The 16,034-nt window shown below is 38.5% G+C and overlaps 1 long non-coding RNA gene across 1 annotated transcript in view; it reads right to left on the bottom strand.

The window, feature by feature from the left end:
* Positions 1-2,658: 2,658 nt before the first annotated feature.
* LOC141279088 (uncharacterized) overlaps positions 2,659-16,034 on the bottom strand; it is a 36,549-nt gene continuing 23,173 nt past the window's right edge. The window contains exons 2-3 of the long non-coding RNA XR_012332842.1: positions 13,520-13,618; positions 2,659-5,046 (exon numbers count right to left, since the gene is read on the bottom strand). This is a non-coding gene — a long non-coding RNA (uncharacterized lncRNA). The remainder of the gene's footprint in view (positions 5,047-13,519; positions 13,619-16,034) is intronic.

The following is a 16,034-nucleotide window of genomic DNA, read 5'->3' as shown; positions in this document are numbered from 1 at the left end:
GCTTTCTTAAGCTGTGAGATTGACTAGTGAGGTTCTTCAATTTATTCTGAAACTACAGCCCCCTGGGAGAAGGAAAGAGCCGTGGATCTGGGGCTAGAGAACCAGGTTCTAGTCTCAGCTTTTTTACAAACTCACGGTTTGATTTTGGCAACTTAACTTCCTTAGGTCTTGGTTTTCTCTGCCCAAATGACAAGATGGTACAAAAGGTCTCTACAGTCTCATTCACTAAGTAGAACAATAACAATAGCAACAAAATGTTTACAAGTAGAGCGAGAATTTGGCAAATACACCAATGGTCTCAGTAAATAATGTAGCATCTGATCTAAGAACATACCATGATGGTCTTCTCCAAGTCAATTTTCCTTTCTTTGACAAGCTAGTCTCCTTCCTCTGGAAGTAGATTCTGAGGCTTAGGCAGGGCTGAACTTAAAACTAGTGGGGTGGTCAGCCACTCAGGTGATGTGATAGGGAGAGAGCCCATAATCTCCAACTCGGTTCATTTATTTTACCTTTATAGCTTAATCCTTATATATTTAGTGAAAATAATCCTAGGAAGAAATTCATAACCATGGCCTTCAAGAGGCTAGGCCTCTACTGGGAGTAGGAACCCCAGGTCCATTTAAACTAGCTGGTAGTGAGAACCAATGATATAAAAAACACCACCAGGGATTTCCTTGGCAGTCCAGTGGTTAAGACTGCCGTTCCACTGCTGGGGGCGTGGGTTCGATCGCTTGTCGAGGAGCTAAGATCACACATGCGGCGCAGCAGGCCAAAAATAAATAAATAAAAATAAAAAAGAACACTAAAGTCCCTTAGAAATCACCACAAGATAATGTCTATAAACATTCAAGAGGATTTGATAGCACAACTAAAAGTCACTAGATTCCATTTCTTCTACTTTTTTCCTCTATCACCCAAGGGCAATCGAAAGTATTTTCCAGCCATTTTTCTTCTTGCCAGATTTCTGAAGCTTTTAGCTCATCCATATTTAAATCCTAAGAGGCAATATATGTGTTGAGCACAATATTTCAGATATGTTTGGTTGACAGATTTTGAACAAAACGTTATTTTTCTGGAAAAGGAAAGGCAAAGCATTAACAACACAAAAAACTTCAAATGATTCAGTGAAGTACCAAATTATCTTACAGATAATAGGGTACCATAGCTATCTTTGGTTCCTAAGAACACTTGCTTTGCCCACTATTTCCTCATCATAAGCAAACAGATATGCAATCACCGAGTGTCTTGTGACTCCAGTGAGAGAACATAGGATTACAGCAAGGGTTTGAGGTGAGAGGCAGGCAAGCATCTTCACGTCAAGGCTACCCAGACTGGATCCCAAAGGAACCTGACCCTGGTTTGTTACTACATTTCAAACGTGTGTGACTGAACTCTTAAACCTCGGTAGCTATTGAACCCCAAAATACTAGTGCCAATTAACTTTGATTAAATCAAATTTGTTTTACCTTCTTAGAGAAAATGAATTTCAACTTTTTTACGGGTTCGTTCAACTTTTACACGGGTTCGTGCCCCAGTCCGGGAAGATCCCACATGCTGCAGAGCGGCTAGGCCCGTGAGCCATGGCCGCTGAGCCTGCGCGTCTGGAGCCTGTGCTCCGCAACGGGGGAGGCCACAACGGTGAGAGGCCCGCGTACCGCAAAAAAAAAAAAAAAGGACAAGCACCCACTCAACCCCTCTACTTAGTCACCTGTGCTCTATGCTTGGGTGTACATAGGTATCCCACTACCAAAAAAATGGTATATTTGAATTATCCTGTTAGGATTTTTACTCATAACCAATTTATAAATATTCAGTATGATTTCTGCACAGTCGGTCTTCCAAACTCGAGGCCAAAATTTTTAAATGTTGTGGGGTGGTTTTTTTAAACTTAGATTGACTATATTTACACCTACACATTTAGGAAGTAGATAAATGCTGTTTGTGTGCTACAATTGTGATAAGCATATTGAATACAATGATTGTCAAGCAAAATTTCCATGTGCAATTTTAGACAACACTCTCCAAAATGTGACCATATATAACCACCCCTTTCCTACTGAGTTATGACAAATCACGTAGCTAAAAATCATGCTTAATCCTGTCTCAGACTAAATATAAGAATCTTCTTAGCAAAAATATGTTTTGCTTAGGGGCTTCCCTGGTGGCACAGTGGTTGAGAGTCCGCCTGCCGATGCAGGGTACACGGGTTCGCACCCCGGTCCGGGAAGATCCCACATGCCGTGGAGCGGCTGGGCCCGTGAGCCATGGCCGCTGAGCCTGCGCGTCCGGAGCCTGTGCTCCGCAGTGGGAGAGGCCACAACAGTGAGAGGCCCGCGTACCGCAAAAAAAAAAAAAAAAAAAAAAATGTTTTGCTTAAAGAACAACTTCATCCGATGATGGACACTTAGGTTTTTTCCATCTCCTGGCTATTGAAAATAGAGCTGCAATGAACATTTTGGTACATGTGGCACATATATACAATGGAATATTTCTCAGAGCCATAAAAAGAAACGAAATTGAGCTATTTGTAATGAGGTGGATGGACCTAGAGTCTGTCTTACAGAGTGAAGTAAGTCAGAAAGAGAAAGACAAATACCGTATGCTAACACATATATATGGAATTTAAGAAAAAAAAATGTCATGAAGAACCTAGGGGTAAGACAGGAATAAAGGCACAGACCTACTAGAGAAGGGACTTGAGGATATGGGGAGGGGGAAGGGTAAGCTGTGACAAAGTGAGAGAGTGGCATGGACATATATACACTACCAAACGTAAAATAGATAGCTAGTGGGAAGCAGCTGCATAGCACAGGGAGATCAGCTCCGTGCTTTGTGACCACCTAGAGGGGTGGGATAGGGACGGTGGGAGGGAGGGAGACGCAAGAGGGAAGAGATATGGGAACATATGTATATGTATAACTGATTCACTTTGTTATAAAGCAGAAACTAACACACCATTGTAAAGAAATTATACTCCAATAAAGATGTAAAAAAAAAAAAAAGAACAACTTCAGTTTCCTCGGAGAGTCACTGAACCCAAGTTTGTCATTCAAACACAGCAGCTCCCTACTTCTATCGGGCCTTTCATTTTTCCTAGCTTTGTTTGCAGCCTGAGGTTGCTGCAATTAGGTGTCCTCACTTCATCCTATAGTTCTATACATCGTATGTACTCTGAATCATCTGGTAATATAAGGCCCAGTTAGTCCAGTTCCTGCCAATGTACCTATTTTGCCTGTGTGTTAAATTTCATTATCTCTGGGACTGCATTGTGCTTCCATGATTATGACTCAATAAAATACAGCTCAGTTCAAATCTCAACAACAGGAAAAGAGGTTTGCAGGGTTTGTTTACAAGTAAGAATGCCATATGCTCCTCTAAGAAAAAAAATATGCCAATTACCAAGGAAGAAATCCGATAAGAAAAATACAGAATTGTTGCAGACTTACTACGTAAACAAGCAAGATACTTTCTGTGCAATGGGAATAAATGTGGTAAAGCCACCCCTCGTGCTTTCTTGTTCAGCTGAATCTACACCGAATAGGATAAAGAGCAAGAAAAAACCACTTTCTAGCAGTTATGTAGTATATATGTAGATTGACATATTTCATATTTTAAGTCCGAACTGTCTCACATTCCTTGTTTTGGTCCTGGTAAGGTTAAAGATAAAATAAGATACGGAATCAAAATCTGTGGACAAGTAACCTGAACTGAGTAATTACAACTGACCAAATAAAAGCAGATTCTCCTCCTTTACTTTGTGCTTCTTGAACTTGCTGCCCTTCTCCAACTTCATGTCTTCACCCTAGAACTTGTTGCTGGAAGGAAATGTTAAGTTCAGTCAATCATTTATCGCCAAAATAACTGCTGGTGCTTGAATTCAACTCTTCAGGGTTTTTCTTTCCTCCAGCTGGTTTGTGATTATAGATAAAGCTTTGTTTAAGGGGAAAAAAAGAAAAAGGAGAAAGAAGGAAACCATACAGCTTTTCCATCCGGAGAACACATGGGCAGGACACACTGGCACAGTGAGCTATGCCTCAAAGCAGAGTTTTCATACCAAGGCACCTTCCTCCATGCCGTACACACTACCCAAGACTCTTGGAACACAAGCGTCCACACGGAATTTCCTCCAGAAGAAAACTGAGGCAGTGTGTCTAATAACCACTTCTAACTTGGTATTTCCAAAGGCTAGGATCTGTACTGGCAGTCTAGAACAAAGGCTAGCCCTCAGCAATTTTGTAAAATAGGCAATTAGGTTTGGTCTGTTTTGCTGGCAGAAGTAAAATAAGAAAAATACAGGCAAGCTTTTAGCAAATGACCCCTTAATGAGGCAAAAACTTCGGGGGGCTAACTCCACTTCTCGTCAGTTTAGCCTGATATTACAAGAATTCCAAAGGGGTGAACACGTAACATTTAGCCATGCTGTTTCCCAGGACACGGAAAGATCCCCATCGCCTTAGTTCTCAATATTTTATCCACCAAGGAGTCAGGAAGGTGTCTAACTTTGGAACCATATAGACCAGAATTCAAGTCCTATACATTGTGTAGCACAGAGAAGTCTCAGCCTCAGTTTCCTCATCTTCAAACTGGAGATGATAATTTTGCAGCAGCATCATGAGGGTTTGGGGGATGGTTTCTCACCACTTACTTGCTTGCCTTTGCCCAGAGGGAGGATATTCCACCCACGACGCTCTCTCTCTCCAACAAGAAGGTGAGTGTTGGGTGGAACAAACATTGTCTTCATGTTCAAATTCAACAACAGCGTAGAGGGTCTCCTGCATGGACATTTTCAGGAGGCTCAGTGGCACAGTAGGAAGTAAAACACCAAAGTAGATAACTGTGGCAGAGCAAGACTTGGTTTTATGTGGGAACAGAGGCAATAAAAAGGTTAAATCTCAGAATCATTTAGGTATGACCGAGGCTCTCAAACCAGCACTTCTATTTACCATGCAGCTGATCTTCAATAACGTGTGGTGGCTTCAGTCTTATGAAGTATGCATGGTGGCTCCAACCTTGCGACTTTGAAGCATCTCCAAGGCTTCAAGACACCTAAATAATTAAAATATCTGTTGACAAGTAATATGCATTGCCATGACTGTTCCTAAACTTGATTAAAATGGGTTTGTGGGGAAGCGGGGGATAAGTTACTTGTAACTTTATTTCAACAATTTTTATTATAAAATAATGTCTATTTATCATTAAAAAATAAATGTTATACAACTCTACTTCAGTTCCTTCTCTGTGTATCCTTCCAGAAAGTGTATCTGCAAACACAGGAAGCCTGCGCCATGTCACTTGTCCAGGCCTGCCCAAGTACATATGTTGGGCTTTCCCTTCCTGACTCCCAGTGTCCTGGAAATCAAAGACTTTGTATTATATTTCTAGGAGGGAGGAAACCACACGGGGAAATCAGATGAGTCTGGACAAAATATCACATCACAGCTAAGAGGTCACAACTGTTGAACAATCCACATGCGACATGCAGGTAACTTTCCACACAAGACCCTCACAAGAGCTAGAATATGGAAACAGCCCAACATGGTCTCTCAACACAGGCTATGGGCGGTGTCCTCTGGATGGCGACAGATTGTCTGCACTGGCAGACTCCCTCGGTGGGGGGATCCCCGCTGCCCGAGACTGGCAGTACTCAGCTGTCTACAATGGTGACTGCTGCTCTCCATGTGATTCCCACAAGTCCAGTTCCCTCACCTTGGGTCTCACCAGCATCTTTCAAAGTCCTTTTCCACCCACTTTTCTTCCATTTCTACCAACCCAAGTGAATCTCAGCTGCTCGTGTCCATTGCCTAGTTCTCTGTTGGGTTATTCGTCTTTTTCTTATTGATTTATAAGCATTCTTTGCATATTAAAGAAATTTGTTCCTTATTTCCACCTTTGCTGAAGTTATTTTTTCCCAGTACTTGTCTCTTAACTTTTTTAATAGTGTTTTTTTTTCTTTTCAAAAGTCTTAAATTTTCACTAGTCCGCCTTTTCCTTTATGATTTCTAGATTTTATGTCATGCTAGAAAAGAAAGTCTTCCCTGCTCCAACTTTTTTTGTTACTCATGTTTTTGTCCAGCGTTTCTTACAGTTTTATTTTTCACATTCAATATTTGATTGGTCTGCAACTTATTTCAGCTATGGAGTAAGTTAGTGATACAATTTTATATTTTTCAGATAGCTAGCTAGAACTCCGACATTTTTGCTGAATAATGGATATCTGTTCCTCTAATTTGAAATTCCAACATACTAAATTCCTTACACAGTTGGGTCCATTTCTGGACTCTCATTTCTATTCCTTTGGTCTGTCTTGTTTCAAAGTTTTAAAATTGTTACAATCTTATTTATTTTTTTTCGTGGGGCTGTTCTCCACTCCTAGTCCTGTCCCCACATTATTACTCTTTTGTCTCATAATTTGCCTGGTTCTTTCCCTAACCCAACCCCTAAACTTTAGTATCATTTTGAATGATGCCTCACCTCAGGAATGCAGAAAGAATTGGAAAATGAGAGGCTAGTTCCTGCTAATGAGATATCATATAGACTATAGACCTTGACCCACAGACTCTAATTAGCTTCCTTCATTTTTATAACTTCTGTAGAACAGGAGGGCTAGGACTCACAATTGAACCTGGCCAATTATTCACCAGCCAGTCTAGGCATGTGATATAATTTCTCCTCCAATTGTTGGCAAGCAAGATGGCCATATGAAACCAGCTCTTAGCTAGACTACGGGCAGCAGCGAAGTCCGGGTATATTGCTCCTGCCACTGCAACCCTGGTGGGCAACACAAGTGGATGTGAGAGGGAACAGGCAATGAAGATTATCTTTGCAATTGAGAAAACATAGGGCTAAGAGAAACTACATTCCTGTTCTTATCTCCAAGGCAAAGAACCAAAGTCCTTTCCTTGCTTCCTACATTAAAGAGCAAATAGATGGGCTATCCTATGAATTCAGAATGGTTTAAACCAACTTGGAGTGGAGGAAGTGGAGAATTTGTCTTGCATACTCCTAAGTAGGTCTGGTGTACATTTCCTAGGAAGTTATCTCCTTTCCTGCTATGAGGAACACTTACAGTCATTGGAATCATACAGTTTTACTAACCAAATCTTTTACTTAGAAAAAATAAAAATATAAAATTTGGGTTGTTTGTGAAGTGTGGTTGGAAAATCTCATTGTGAAATCCACCTCAAAGGTGATTCTGCAAATCGTAATCTAAACTAGGAAAAAATATAAGGAGTAAGAGCAAATGGCACATCTGGGCAATGGAAGCAGTAATGCCTTCCCCAGGCTATAGATTTCATCCGTGAAACTGAAGCCTCCAATGTCACTAACATTGTTACGAACTACCAGAACTAGTGCTGCTTCCTCCATACTGAGCAAAGTTTTACTTAGGTTTTCTCATCACAGTGAAAAGGAAGTTTTAAGCCAAAGGCTTTTGTTCTCCCCTTATTCCCTAACACATACAGCACTAAACAATATTCAACTAATACCTCACAACTCCTAGGCATCTGTTGAAGGGGGGATACTTTGCATCTAAGACCTCCTCTGGACTGCTACTCTTGGTCTTAGGAATGGCTGCCAGGGAAGCATTTGACCTCAGACTACAGCCAAGCTCCAAGGTGGCAGGTGTGCAATTACTTCCAATGGGAAAAAGATTATTTCCTCTTTTATTACCTCTACTGAAGCAGAAATTGAGAGATTACAGGGGTCTTATGTCATTTAAGCCGAGATCTATGGGAATATCAATCTCAAATTTCTTGATTTGTTCAAAGCACTGAAAAGCAAGTCCCACTCTGTTCTTTAATAGAAACTTTAGAGAGTAAACAAGCATAATTGCTTGATAACAAGGGGCTTTTTGTGATCCTTGTACAAACATTACATGATCTCTTCCCTTGCTGCCATATGTATAATTTACCTTTTAGGAAGAGACTTACAGATCCATCCCTAGTACCTCACAGTTGTGGTCACAGTTTATTAACCCCCCAAATATGTTAAGAGTCTTTAAGATGCATATGCCCTTTAACCCAGTAATTCCAATTCTAGCATTTTATTCAAAACACAAAATTAGTAAGTTAAAGAAAACAAAAATTATATATATCAAAAATTATTTCTAATAATAAAATGGAAAACAACTAAAACGTCCAATAAATAACTGTTTATCTATATGGTTATTTATTACACAACTGTTAAAGGGTATATTTTCAAAGAATAATTAATGATACAGAGAGATATGTGCCCAAACTAATGTATTTATTAAAATATTTACAGAGTATATATAAATGTATAGAGTATTCATTAAAATATTAATATATAAATCCAAATTTCCCCTAGGTCCCATCAGCTTATTTGTAGGAAAGGCCACTAAATCCAAGGGATCATTAGCTGTTTTTTTTTTTTTAAATATCCTTTATTTGGTTTAACAGATTGTTTACACCTTAAATATTTTTTATCTTTTTTTAAATTGAAGTACAGTTGATTTACAATATTGTGTTAGTGTCAGGCATACAGCAAAGTGATTCAGATATATATATATGTGTGTGTATATATATATATATATATATATATATATATATATATATATATATACACAAGATATTGAATATAGTTCCCTTTGGGGATCATTAGCTCTTAACATCCAAGTTACAAACCCTCAGGCTTCCTTCTGCTGAATACCCCTTAGAAAGTCCCCAAAGGGCACATGGGTTCTCCAAGATGAAGACTGTGTGCAGAACCCAGGCTGGGGTGGATGCATGTGCCATTTCCCTCTTAGCCTGGAACTCCTGCTCCGTCATAGCAATCAAGCCCTGTGAATGGGAATAAAATGGAGGAACAGGGCTCCAGCAGTCACCTTACAGAAAGTGACCAGAAATTCCACATACGACTTCTGCGCATGTCTCATTGATAAGAAGTTTGTCACGTGGCCACACCTGGCCTCAAGGGAACCTGGGAAATGTAGATTTTAGTTGGATGGCCATGTATCCAGGAAGAAAAGCAGAATGAATTTTGAGGTCAACCACTAGTCTGCCACATCACATTATACATACTAAAAAAAAAAAAAAAAAAAACGCAAGAAGGAAATACACCCAAAAGTTCACAGTGGCCATCTATAGTAGGGCTTGGGGTAATTTTTCTCTTTCTACTTTCTGAATTTTGTAAACTTCCTACAATGGCTATCTATTTCCTTCATAAGATGATGAGAAACATTATTAATTTAAAAGAAAAAAAGACAAGAAATAAATATTCTAAAATATTATCAGAAGTTGTCTTTGGAAGGTGATGCTACATGTAATTTTTTCTTTATATTTTCTAAATTTTTTATAATCTATTTGGAGTCTTAGAAAGTAGTTCACCAAATGTCTTAGTTCCTGCAGGGGCAGGTAGAAATAGTGTTATGACCTATATATGAGTTTCACACATGGTCACAATTACAGTGTGCTTCTGTCAGAGCCCTCTGTTTTCTTTGTTTTAAAATAGAAAGTAAGCCTGTTTGTATATCAGTCTCAGTAAAATGATGAATGACATGAAATTCTTCAACCTGCCCCCCAAAGCAACCATTTTAAGTAACTCATCTGTTCAATTCTAGAATGGAAGCTATATTTAACTGCTAACTAGTTTTCTTCAAAGTAACTTACAACTCTCCCATCTACATAACAACTTCTTACCTCCCTGCTCAGCCTCCCTGTTGGAACATTGCTGTCCCTTCCATCCTCACACTTAGCCTATATTACATTCAAGCAGGTTTATCTCACTGAATTAAGTCCACCCTCATCCACCCACCCTGGTTTCCACTGTCAGAAGCTCAAGATGTTATCTTACACAGTATAAAGAAATTTCAATGGGACATTTTTGAAGACCTGATGAAGTCAATTCTGAATAGTCAAACCATAGAGACTGAAAGAGTAAGAAACTAAAATATTTGGGAAGAAATAGGGTTCTCCCAGTAACAATTAAATCATATAAGAAAAGTAACACTTTACTCAAAGACAGCTCTGTTTAGGAATGTGTACAACAGAGAAAAATCAATTAAAGTAAACTTAAAAAAAATAAAAGGAGACGTCAGTGTGCTGGAAATGTTACAAAATTGCAAAATACTTCTCCTATATTTTCCCCTTCTTGCTTACCTTCCTACCCCTGCAATATTCCATACCTGAACATCACACAGAATGCAAATATCATTGTAAAAAACAAGTACTAATAGAAACATCATCTATCAGTATTTACAAGAACAAAAACTCTACCTTCACTTTTTTAGGGGACAACTAATATGGTTCATAATGTGGCATTTTACCCTGTGATTCCCACCAAATGATTTAGTTGAAATGGGAATATGTATTTATTTAAGCACATTTATCAAAAATCACTCTGCATAGGGCTTCCCTGGTGACGCACTGGTTGAGAGTCCGCCTGCCGATGCAGGGGACACGGGTTCGTGCCCCGGTCCGGGAAGATCCCACATGCCGCGGAGCGGCTGGGCCCGTGAGCCCTGGCCGCTGAGCCTGCGCGTCCGGAGCCTGTGCTCCGCAACGGGAGAGGCCACAGCAGTGAGAGGCCCGCGTACCGCAACAAACAAACAAACAAACAAATCACTCTGCATAAGCGATATCACCTCCTGGATGACTGGTGTACACCTTCATGAGAAACCAGTCCCAACTGACAGGTTTCACTGACCTTCTACGTGATGATTGGGTGAGGAGGAAGGAAGCGAGGAGAGACAATGACAGACAGGAATACAGTTCTATTTCACTTATCTTACATTAAGGTTCCAAAGTGTCTTCTTTCTTTCCCATCTCCCACTTCCAAAACTTACTGACTGCTGTACTCTAGCTCATTTATTTTCTCATTCAATTGTTCTGATACTACAGTTCTTTTAAACTCCACAGTAGTGTAATTTCTTAATCATTTGCTCTGACATAGTCCTTATTTCCTTCAGTTTTTCTTCTTTCTCTCCTGAGAAACATAAATTACATTGATTCCTGACCGCTGCTCTGCATCTCTCTTTGTAAAGATTGAGACAAAGAGTTAGCTAGGTCTGATACATTTGTCAGCCAAATTATCCTGGGATTTTGTATTTATAACTACTATTTCATTAATAATATAAAAAGAGTAAGGCTTTATTTTTTTCCCTACTTCCAGGTTCCATTTTCCTCACCTAGACTATCATCTATGATATACAATAGACGACTAAGACATAGATAGATAATTTACTTATTTTTAAAAAAGAAAGATGAAGAAGAGGAAGAGGGGAGACTTACTTGAAACATCCAGTAACTCAAGATTTTGTAGAATAATCTAAAGCTTATTGCTATCTCTGTAGACACAGCTTTTTATTATCCCTAACCCTTTACACTCTCCAGGTCTTAGAGTTTTTGGACTTCTGAATTAGGAATTGTAATGTTTGCATCCCTACCAGTAAATTCCCTTTAAAAAGTTGGTCCTAGTAACTGTGCTAGCTAAAGTCATCATTGTCTAGAAAACATTTTAACAAGAGCCTTTTTTGCAGTCTATTTTTAGCATAAGTTGATATACCAGGTTACCGCCAATTTTTGACTGAAATAGGAATCTTTTCTTTCTAGCAAATGGGTCTTCCAGAAGAGAATAGCATATCCAGAATGAATATTTCTGGATATGCTATTCAGAAAAGATAAAACAAAGAAACATATTTCTTTATTTTACTACAGCTCACTTCCATTGTCTCCCCAAAAGGAGAACAGTCCCCACAGGTTTGGAGAAGCAGAAAAACAGAGAGCTAAGACATAGAATATGGCTAAGTCATTTAAGTGGTAGCCTCCTTTCTAAAATGGAAAGCATCATTGTTATTTTTTCTTTTTTTGTAATAAGGAGGGAGTAAATTCTTGATATAAATTTTGCAAATCTGTAAACTGATAATAAATTATTAATCAGGGCTAAGAGGTTTTTATTAAGATAAGCTCTATGAAATTATGAATACAGAACATGTAGAGGAAATTTAGTTGCTATTGCCATCTGGAAGGCAAACTAGGAAGGTCAAAGACATCTAAGGCCTGGAGAAATGTAGATGAGGCGACAGGATGAATAGCTGCTCCTTTTACGAAAGCTGTTGATCTTCTAGACAACTAGAAATTCTAGACCTTTTATTGGATGCTTTATTGATTATTGTTTATAGCAGAATATGATGAAAGAATATAAATATGCAGATGGGTTCTGAACAGTGAATTCAAGGGGAAAATGTCAAATTTTTAAAACAAAGCTGCACAGGAAACAGACATGGGATAATTCATTTTGACATTCAAACCTAATTACACATTATGAAATAAAATTCACATTGGCCTCTGTGTAATAAATGCTGACTAGATTTGCATGTTCCTAATACAATAAGATTAAGAATATTCTATCACTGTTTATCCTTTGTGATCAGTTGTTTATCCCGTGTTAAACAAATATTGTGGGAAGAATAGATGGGAACAGGCTCCAAAACCATTCCTTGGATGCTCATCAACAGAAACACAGAGAGACAGCAGAGCTCAGAACTTGGACAGATAAAATCCAACAGGAAAACCAAAAGAAAACTGACTAGAATTTTAAATCTTTTAACAATGACTAGCGTCATGGTATTACTGTTATCAGTGCAAACCTGATGCTGCAGAAAATAACTTTGGATTTTTGTTATTCAAAAATAATAAATAGATCAACTTGACTTCCTGAGGAGATCCTTAATGATACATGTGCCAAGGAAATATATGCATGTGTATATATATATATATATATATATATATATATATATATATATATATATATAAAATGTATTTTATATATAGTCTTTTTTGAAAAAAGCAAGAGAAAAAAAAAACATGAAGAACATATAACATATGGCATTCCCTATCGCCTCAGCTGGTGTTTGCCATTTCCTGCTTGTAACTTTCTTAATTTTACATCTTCTCCTCAATTTCAATATACTAGACATTTTAATCAGATTTGCAAGCTGGCCTTCCTGGTTTCCTCATTTGCTGCTCCAGCTCGTATTAATCTTTTCAGTTATATGACTAGGCCTACTCCATTTGAAGAAAAACTAATACTTACAATGCCTAGAGTGTCTTCATGAATAATCAATAATGTGCACATTGTGAGGTAGCTGTCTGGGTAAGCTATGCTCAGATGCAAAAAGCAATAAAATAAAAATGTATTCTAATATTTTAATCAAATTTTATGGGATGAATATACGTGATGTTAGTGAGAGTAAAAACCAATGAGTGGCGTGTAGGCAGCTGTTGAAACAAAAAATATAACTGACTTCGAGCAGCTCAAGTATTGCCCCTCAGAGGCGGGTCTCAATTTTATTAACGTCTAGCTCCAGCCTAAGTTAGGTTACATAATGAAGCAGTTCTCCTTCAGAAAAACAGGAAAACAGAACTGGTTATTTACCCTCAGGCAAATGGGCTGAGTGTCCACTGCCCAAAAGGGGCTAACAAGGAGGTCCAGGCCACTGGGCTGGCAAAACCTTCCTCACCAATTCCATGGTCAAAAGTGAAAGCAAACCATGGGAACTCACCGGAAGTCCACTGGTTCGGCCTCCGCGCTTTCGCCTCTGAGGGCCCAGGTTGGAGCCCTGGTTGGAGGAAGTAAGATCCTGGCAAGCCTTGCAGTGCAGCTAAAAAAAAAAAAAAAAAAAGTGAAAGTAAGCCAAAACAAGACAGAAAGTGAAAGCCATTCCACTGATGGTAAAATAAATGCCAAGTTGTTCTCAACTAGAAATCAGAGTTACTGGGAAATGTTAGCAATTCAGGGTGATGCCCCATTCCAAGCTTCTCACTGCAGTCCGAAGAATGCTGAGTTACCGTAGTTTGCTTCAGCAGTTAACTCTGTGCCTCTAGACACCCCAAAGAGTATTGCTGGCAACTGCAAAGAGCAACCCACTCGAAACACATTCTTTCACATGCTGGCAGCAATGTCTAAGATGAGGCAATACCAGTTAAGGAATTAATGTGATCAGCAGGGCTTGATGTTGATATCTCAGATGTTAAGGTTTCCTGAGGGATTCTGAGCTAATTTCCTAAAAGTATACACACATAAGCAGGGTTTCCCTCACATTTTCACAGATTCACTAATCAAGGTGGTTATTAGAGAGTCTGGACTTCACTTTATCTTAAATGTCCCAGCACATGTGATTGCAAACTCACCCCAGCACCTTCCTGGTGTGCTTCCTCACAAAATTGTCTAATGGAGAATATGATTGATTACCTCTTCACAGGTACTTCTCCCCATGAGGATGATCAGGTTTTAATGAAACTTTTACGAACACTACTAGAGGAATCTATAAAATTTGAGAACTGGGAGATAAGAGGGAAAAAAAATACACTTTTTCTAGGCAACCAGTTTTGAGGCAGTATTGTCAATAGTCGTTTTCAATTTATCATCTAGCTCTTGATATAAAAGTTCATACATCAAAGCATGAATCCACAAATGCAGAACCAGGACTCCATATATCAAACAGCACAGACATACTTCCTCAGTTATAGAAATTAAAACTCTCTTCTGATCATAAACATCCTATTTAGAATTTTTTAAATTTACTCATAAAAAGAGCCTTCATCACATTATAACAATGTAAAATTAATTTCTCTACAAAACAAAATCAGCAGACAAATTCAAAATTAAAATATGAGAATCTCACATGGATCAGAGTTCCAAAACTGGTAGCTGTAATTAAGACTAGAGGTGTCAGAAAGCAATTTTAAGGCAAGAGAATCTTAAAATCTGAAAGAAATGCCTAAATAATGCTAGATATAAGAATTTACATTAGCAAATGAAACAGGCACAAGGATAAAAATGACACAGTTAAGGAAGGCCAAAACTTAGCTTGTCCTCACATAAAATTGAACATATCGATTCCTTGCCCTAACACCTTACCCTAGCCTAGAGAATTCACAAGAGACTAAGACCTAAAGCAATTAGGTACAACCATCTGTAAATCACCCAGAAAATGATTGAAAGTGTAGTATCAAAAGACTGACAAGAAAAAAAAAAAAAAAAAAAAGACTGACAAGAAGGAAACTCTTATGATGAGAATTTATAGCATTCAAGAAAAAAAAAAAGCAGTGAAGCCAGATGTCAAAATACGTATTTAGTGACTCATAAAATTTCATTGCCCCAAAGTGAAAAAAATGAATACCACAGTTAGGCAACATTTTCAGCAGATGCCCCTAAAATACTTCTAACTTTAAAATAGTTCTTTAAGTCTTCTTGAAGTGCTTGCTATTCATTTATATTTCTCTTAGTTTATTAACGTTTTCTTACCAGTGTCCTACAGAATTAGGGACTGGATGCAGGAGCAAAAGGAATCTAGGTAAACTGAAGATCAAGCTCCCCATACTCTGCTTATCCAGATCTAAGTCAAACTAGCTTCAAACATGTCATCAGATGGGATAAGCCGGGGGATAAAACGAGAGAAGGAAATGGATCCATTTTAATCATAGTCTTATCCTCCATCTTTATAAAAGACAATCTACAAGATATACCTCTTACATTTAATGTTTTAACATTGTTTTAAAAACCTGAAAAAGAAAATAGTACTGACTATTCCACACTGGAAAAGCTGAAGAAAACTCCAGGCATGAGAAGGATCTCCCCAACACCTCAACCCCCAGAAGACTTTATACTCAGGTCAAAGTGGAGACCGAAGGGGGCCAAATCTGTCCACAGATGTGTTTTGATAACTGGAGTGCCTTTCCACAGAGCATCACTCTTCAATATGCCACAACCCCACCGCTACACATTATATTTCACAGAAGCGCTTCACAATCCACTTTATCTATTCGTCCCTGTATACATTTCAGATTTTGACCCCTTCAAATGAAGATTTATCTTCATACTTTCACGTAAACTCAGCATTAGCACCAGCCTTAAAGTCCATCTCGGAGAACAGTCATCCATTAGGTAATTAGATTATCTAATACATTTCTGCCTAGCTTTTGGCACATCAGAAACATCAGAAGGACTTCTTACAAGTATAGGTGCCTGAACGCCATCCCTGATCTACTGAATTAAATATCTAAGGGTAGAGGTGG

This window comes from Tursiops truncatus, chromosome 7 (assembly GCF_011762595.2).
Source record: "Tursiops truncatus isolate mTurTru1 chromosome 7, mTurTru1.mat.Y, whole genome shotgun sequence".
Taxonomy (NCBI): Eukaryota; Metazoa; Chordata; class Mammalia; order Artiodactyla; family Delphinidae; genus Tursiops; species Tursiops truncatus.
Note: the sequence above shows the minus strand (reverse complement) of the source record. Positions and strands in the feature narration are given on the sequence as shown.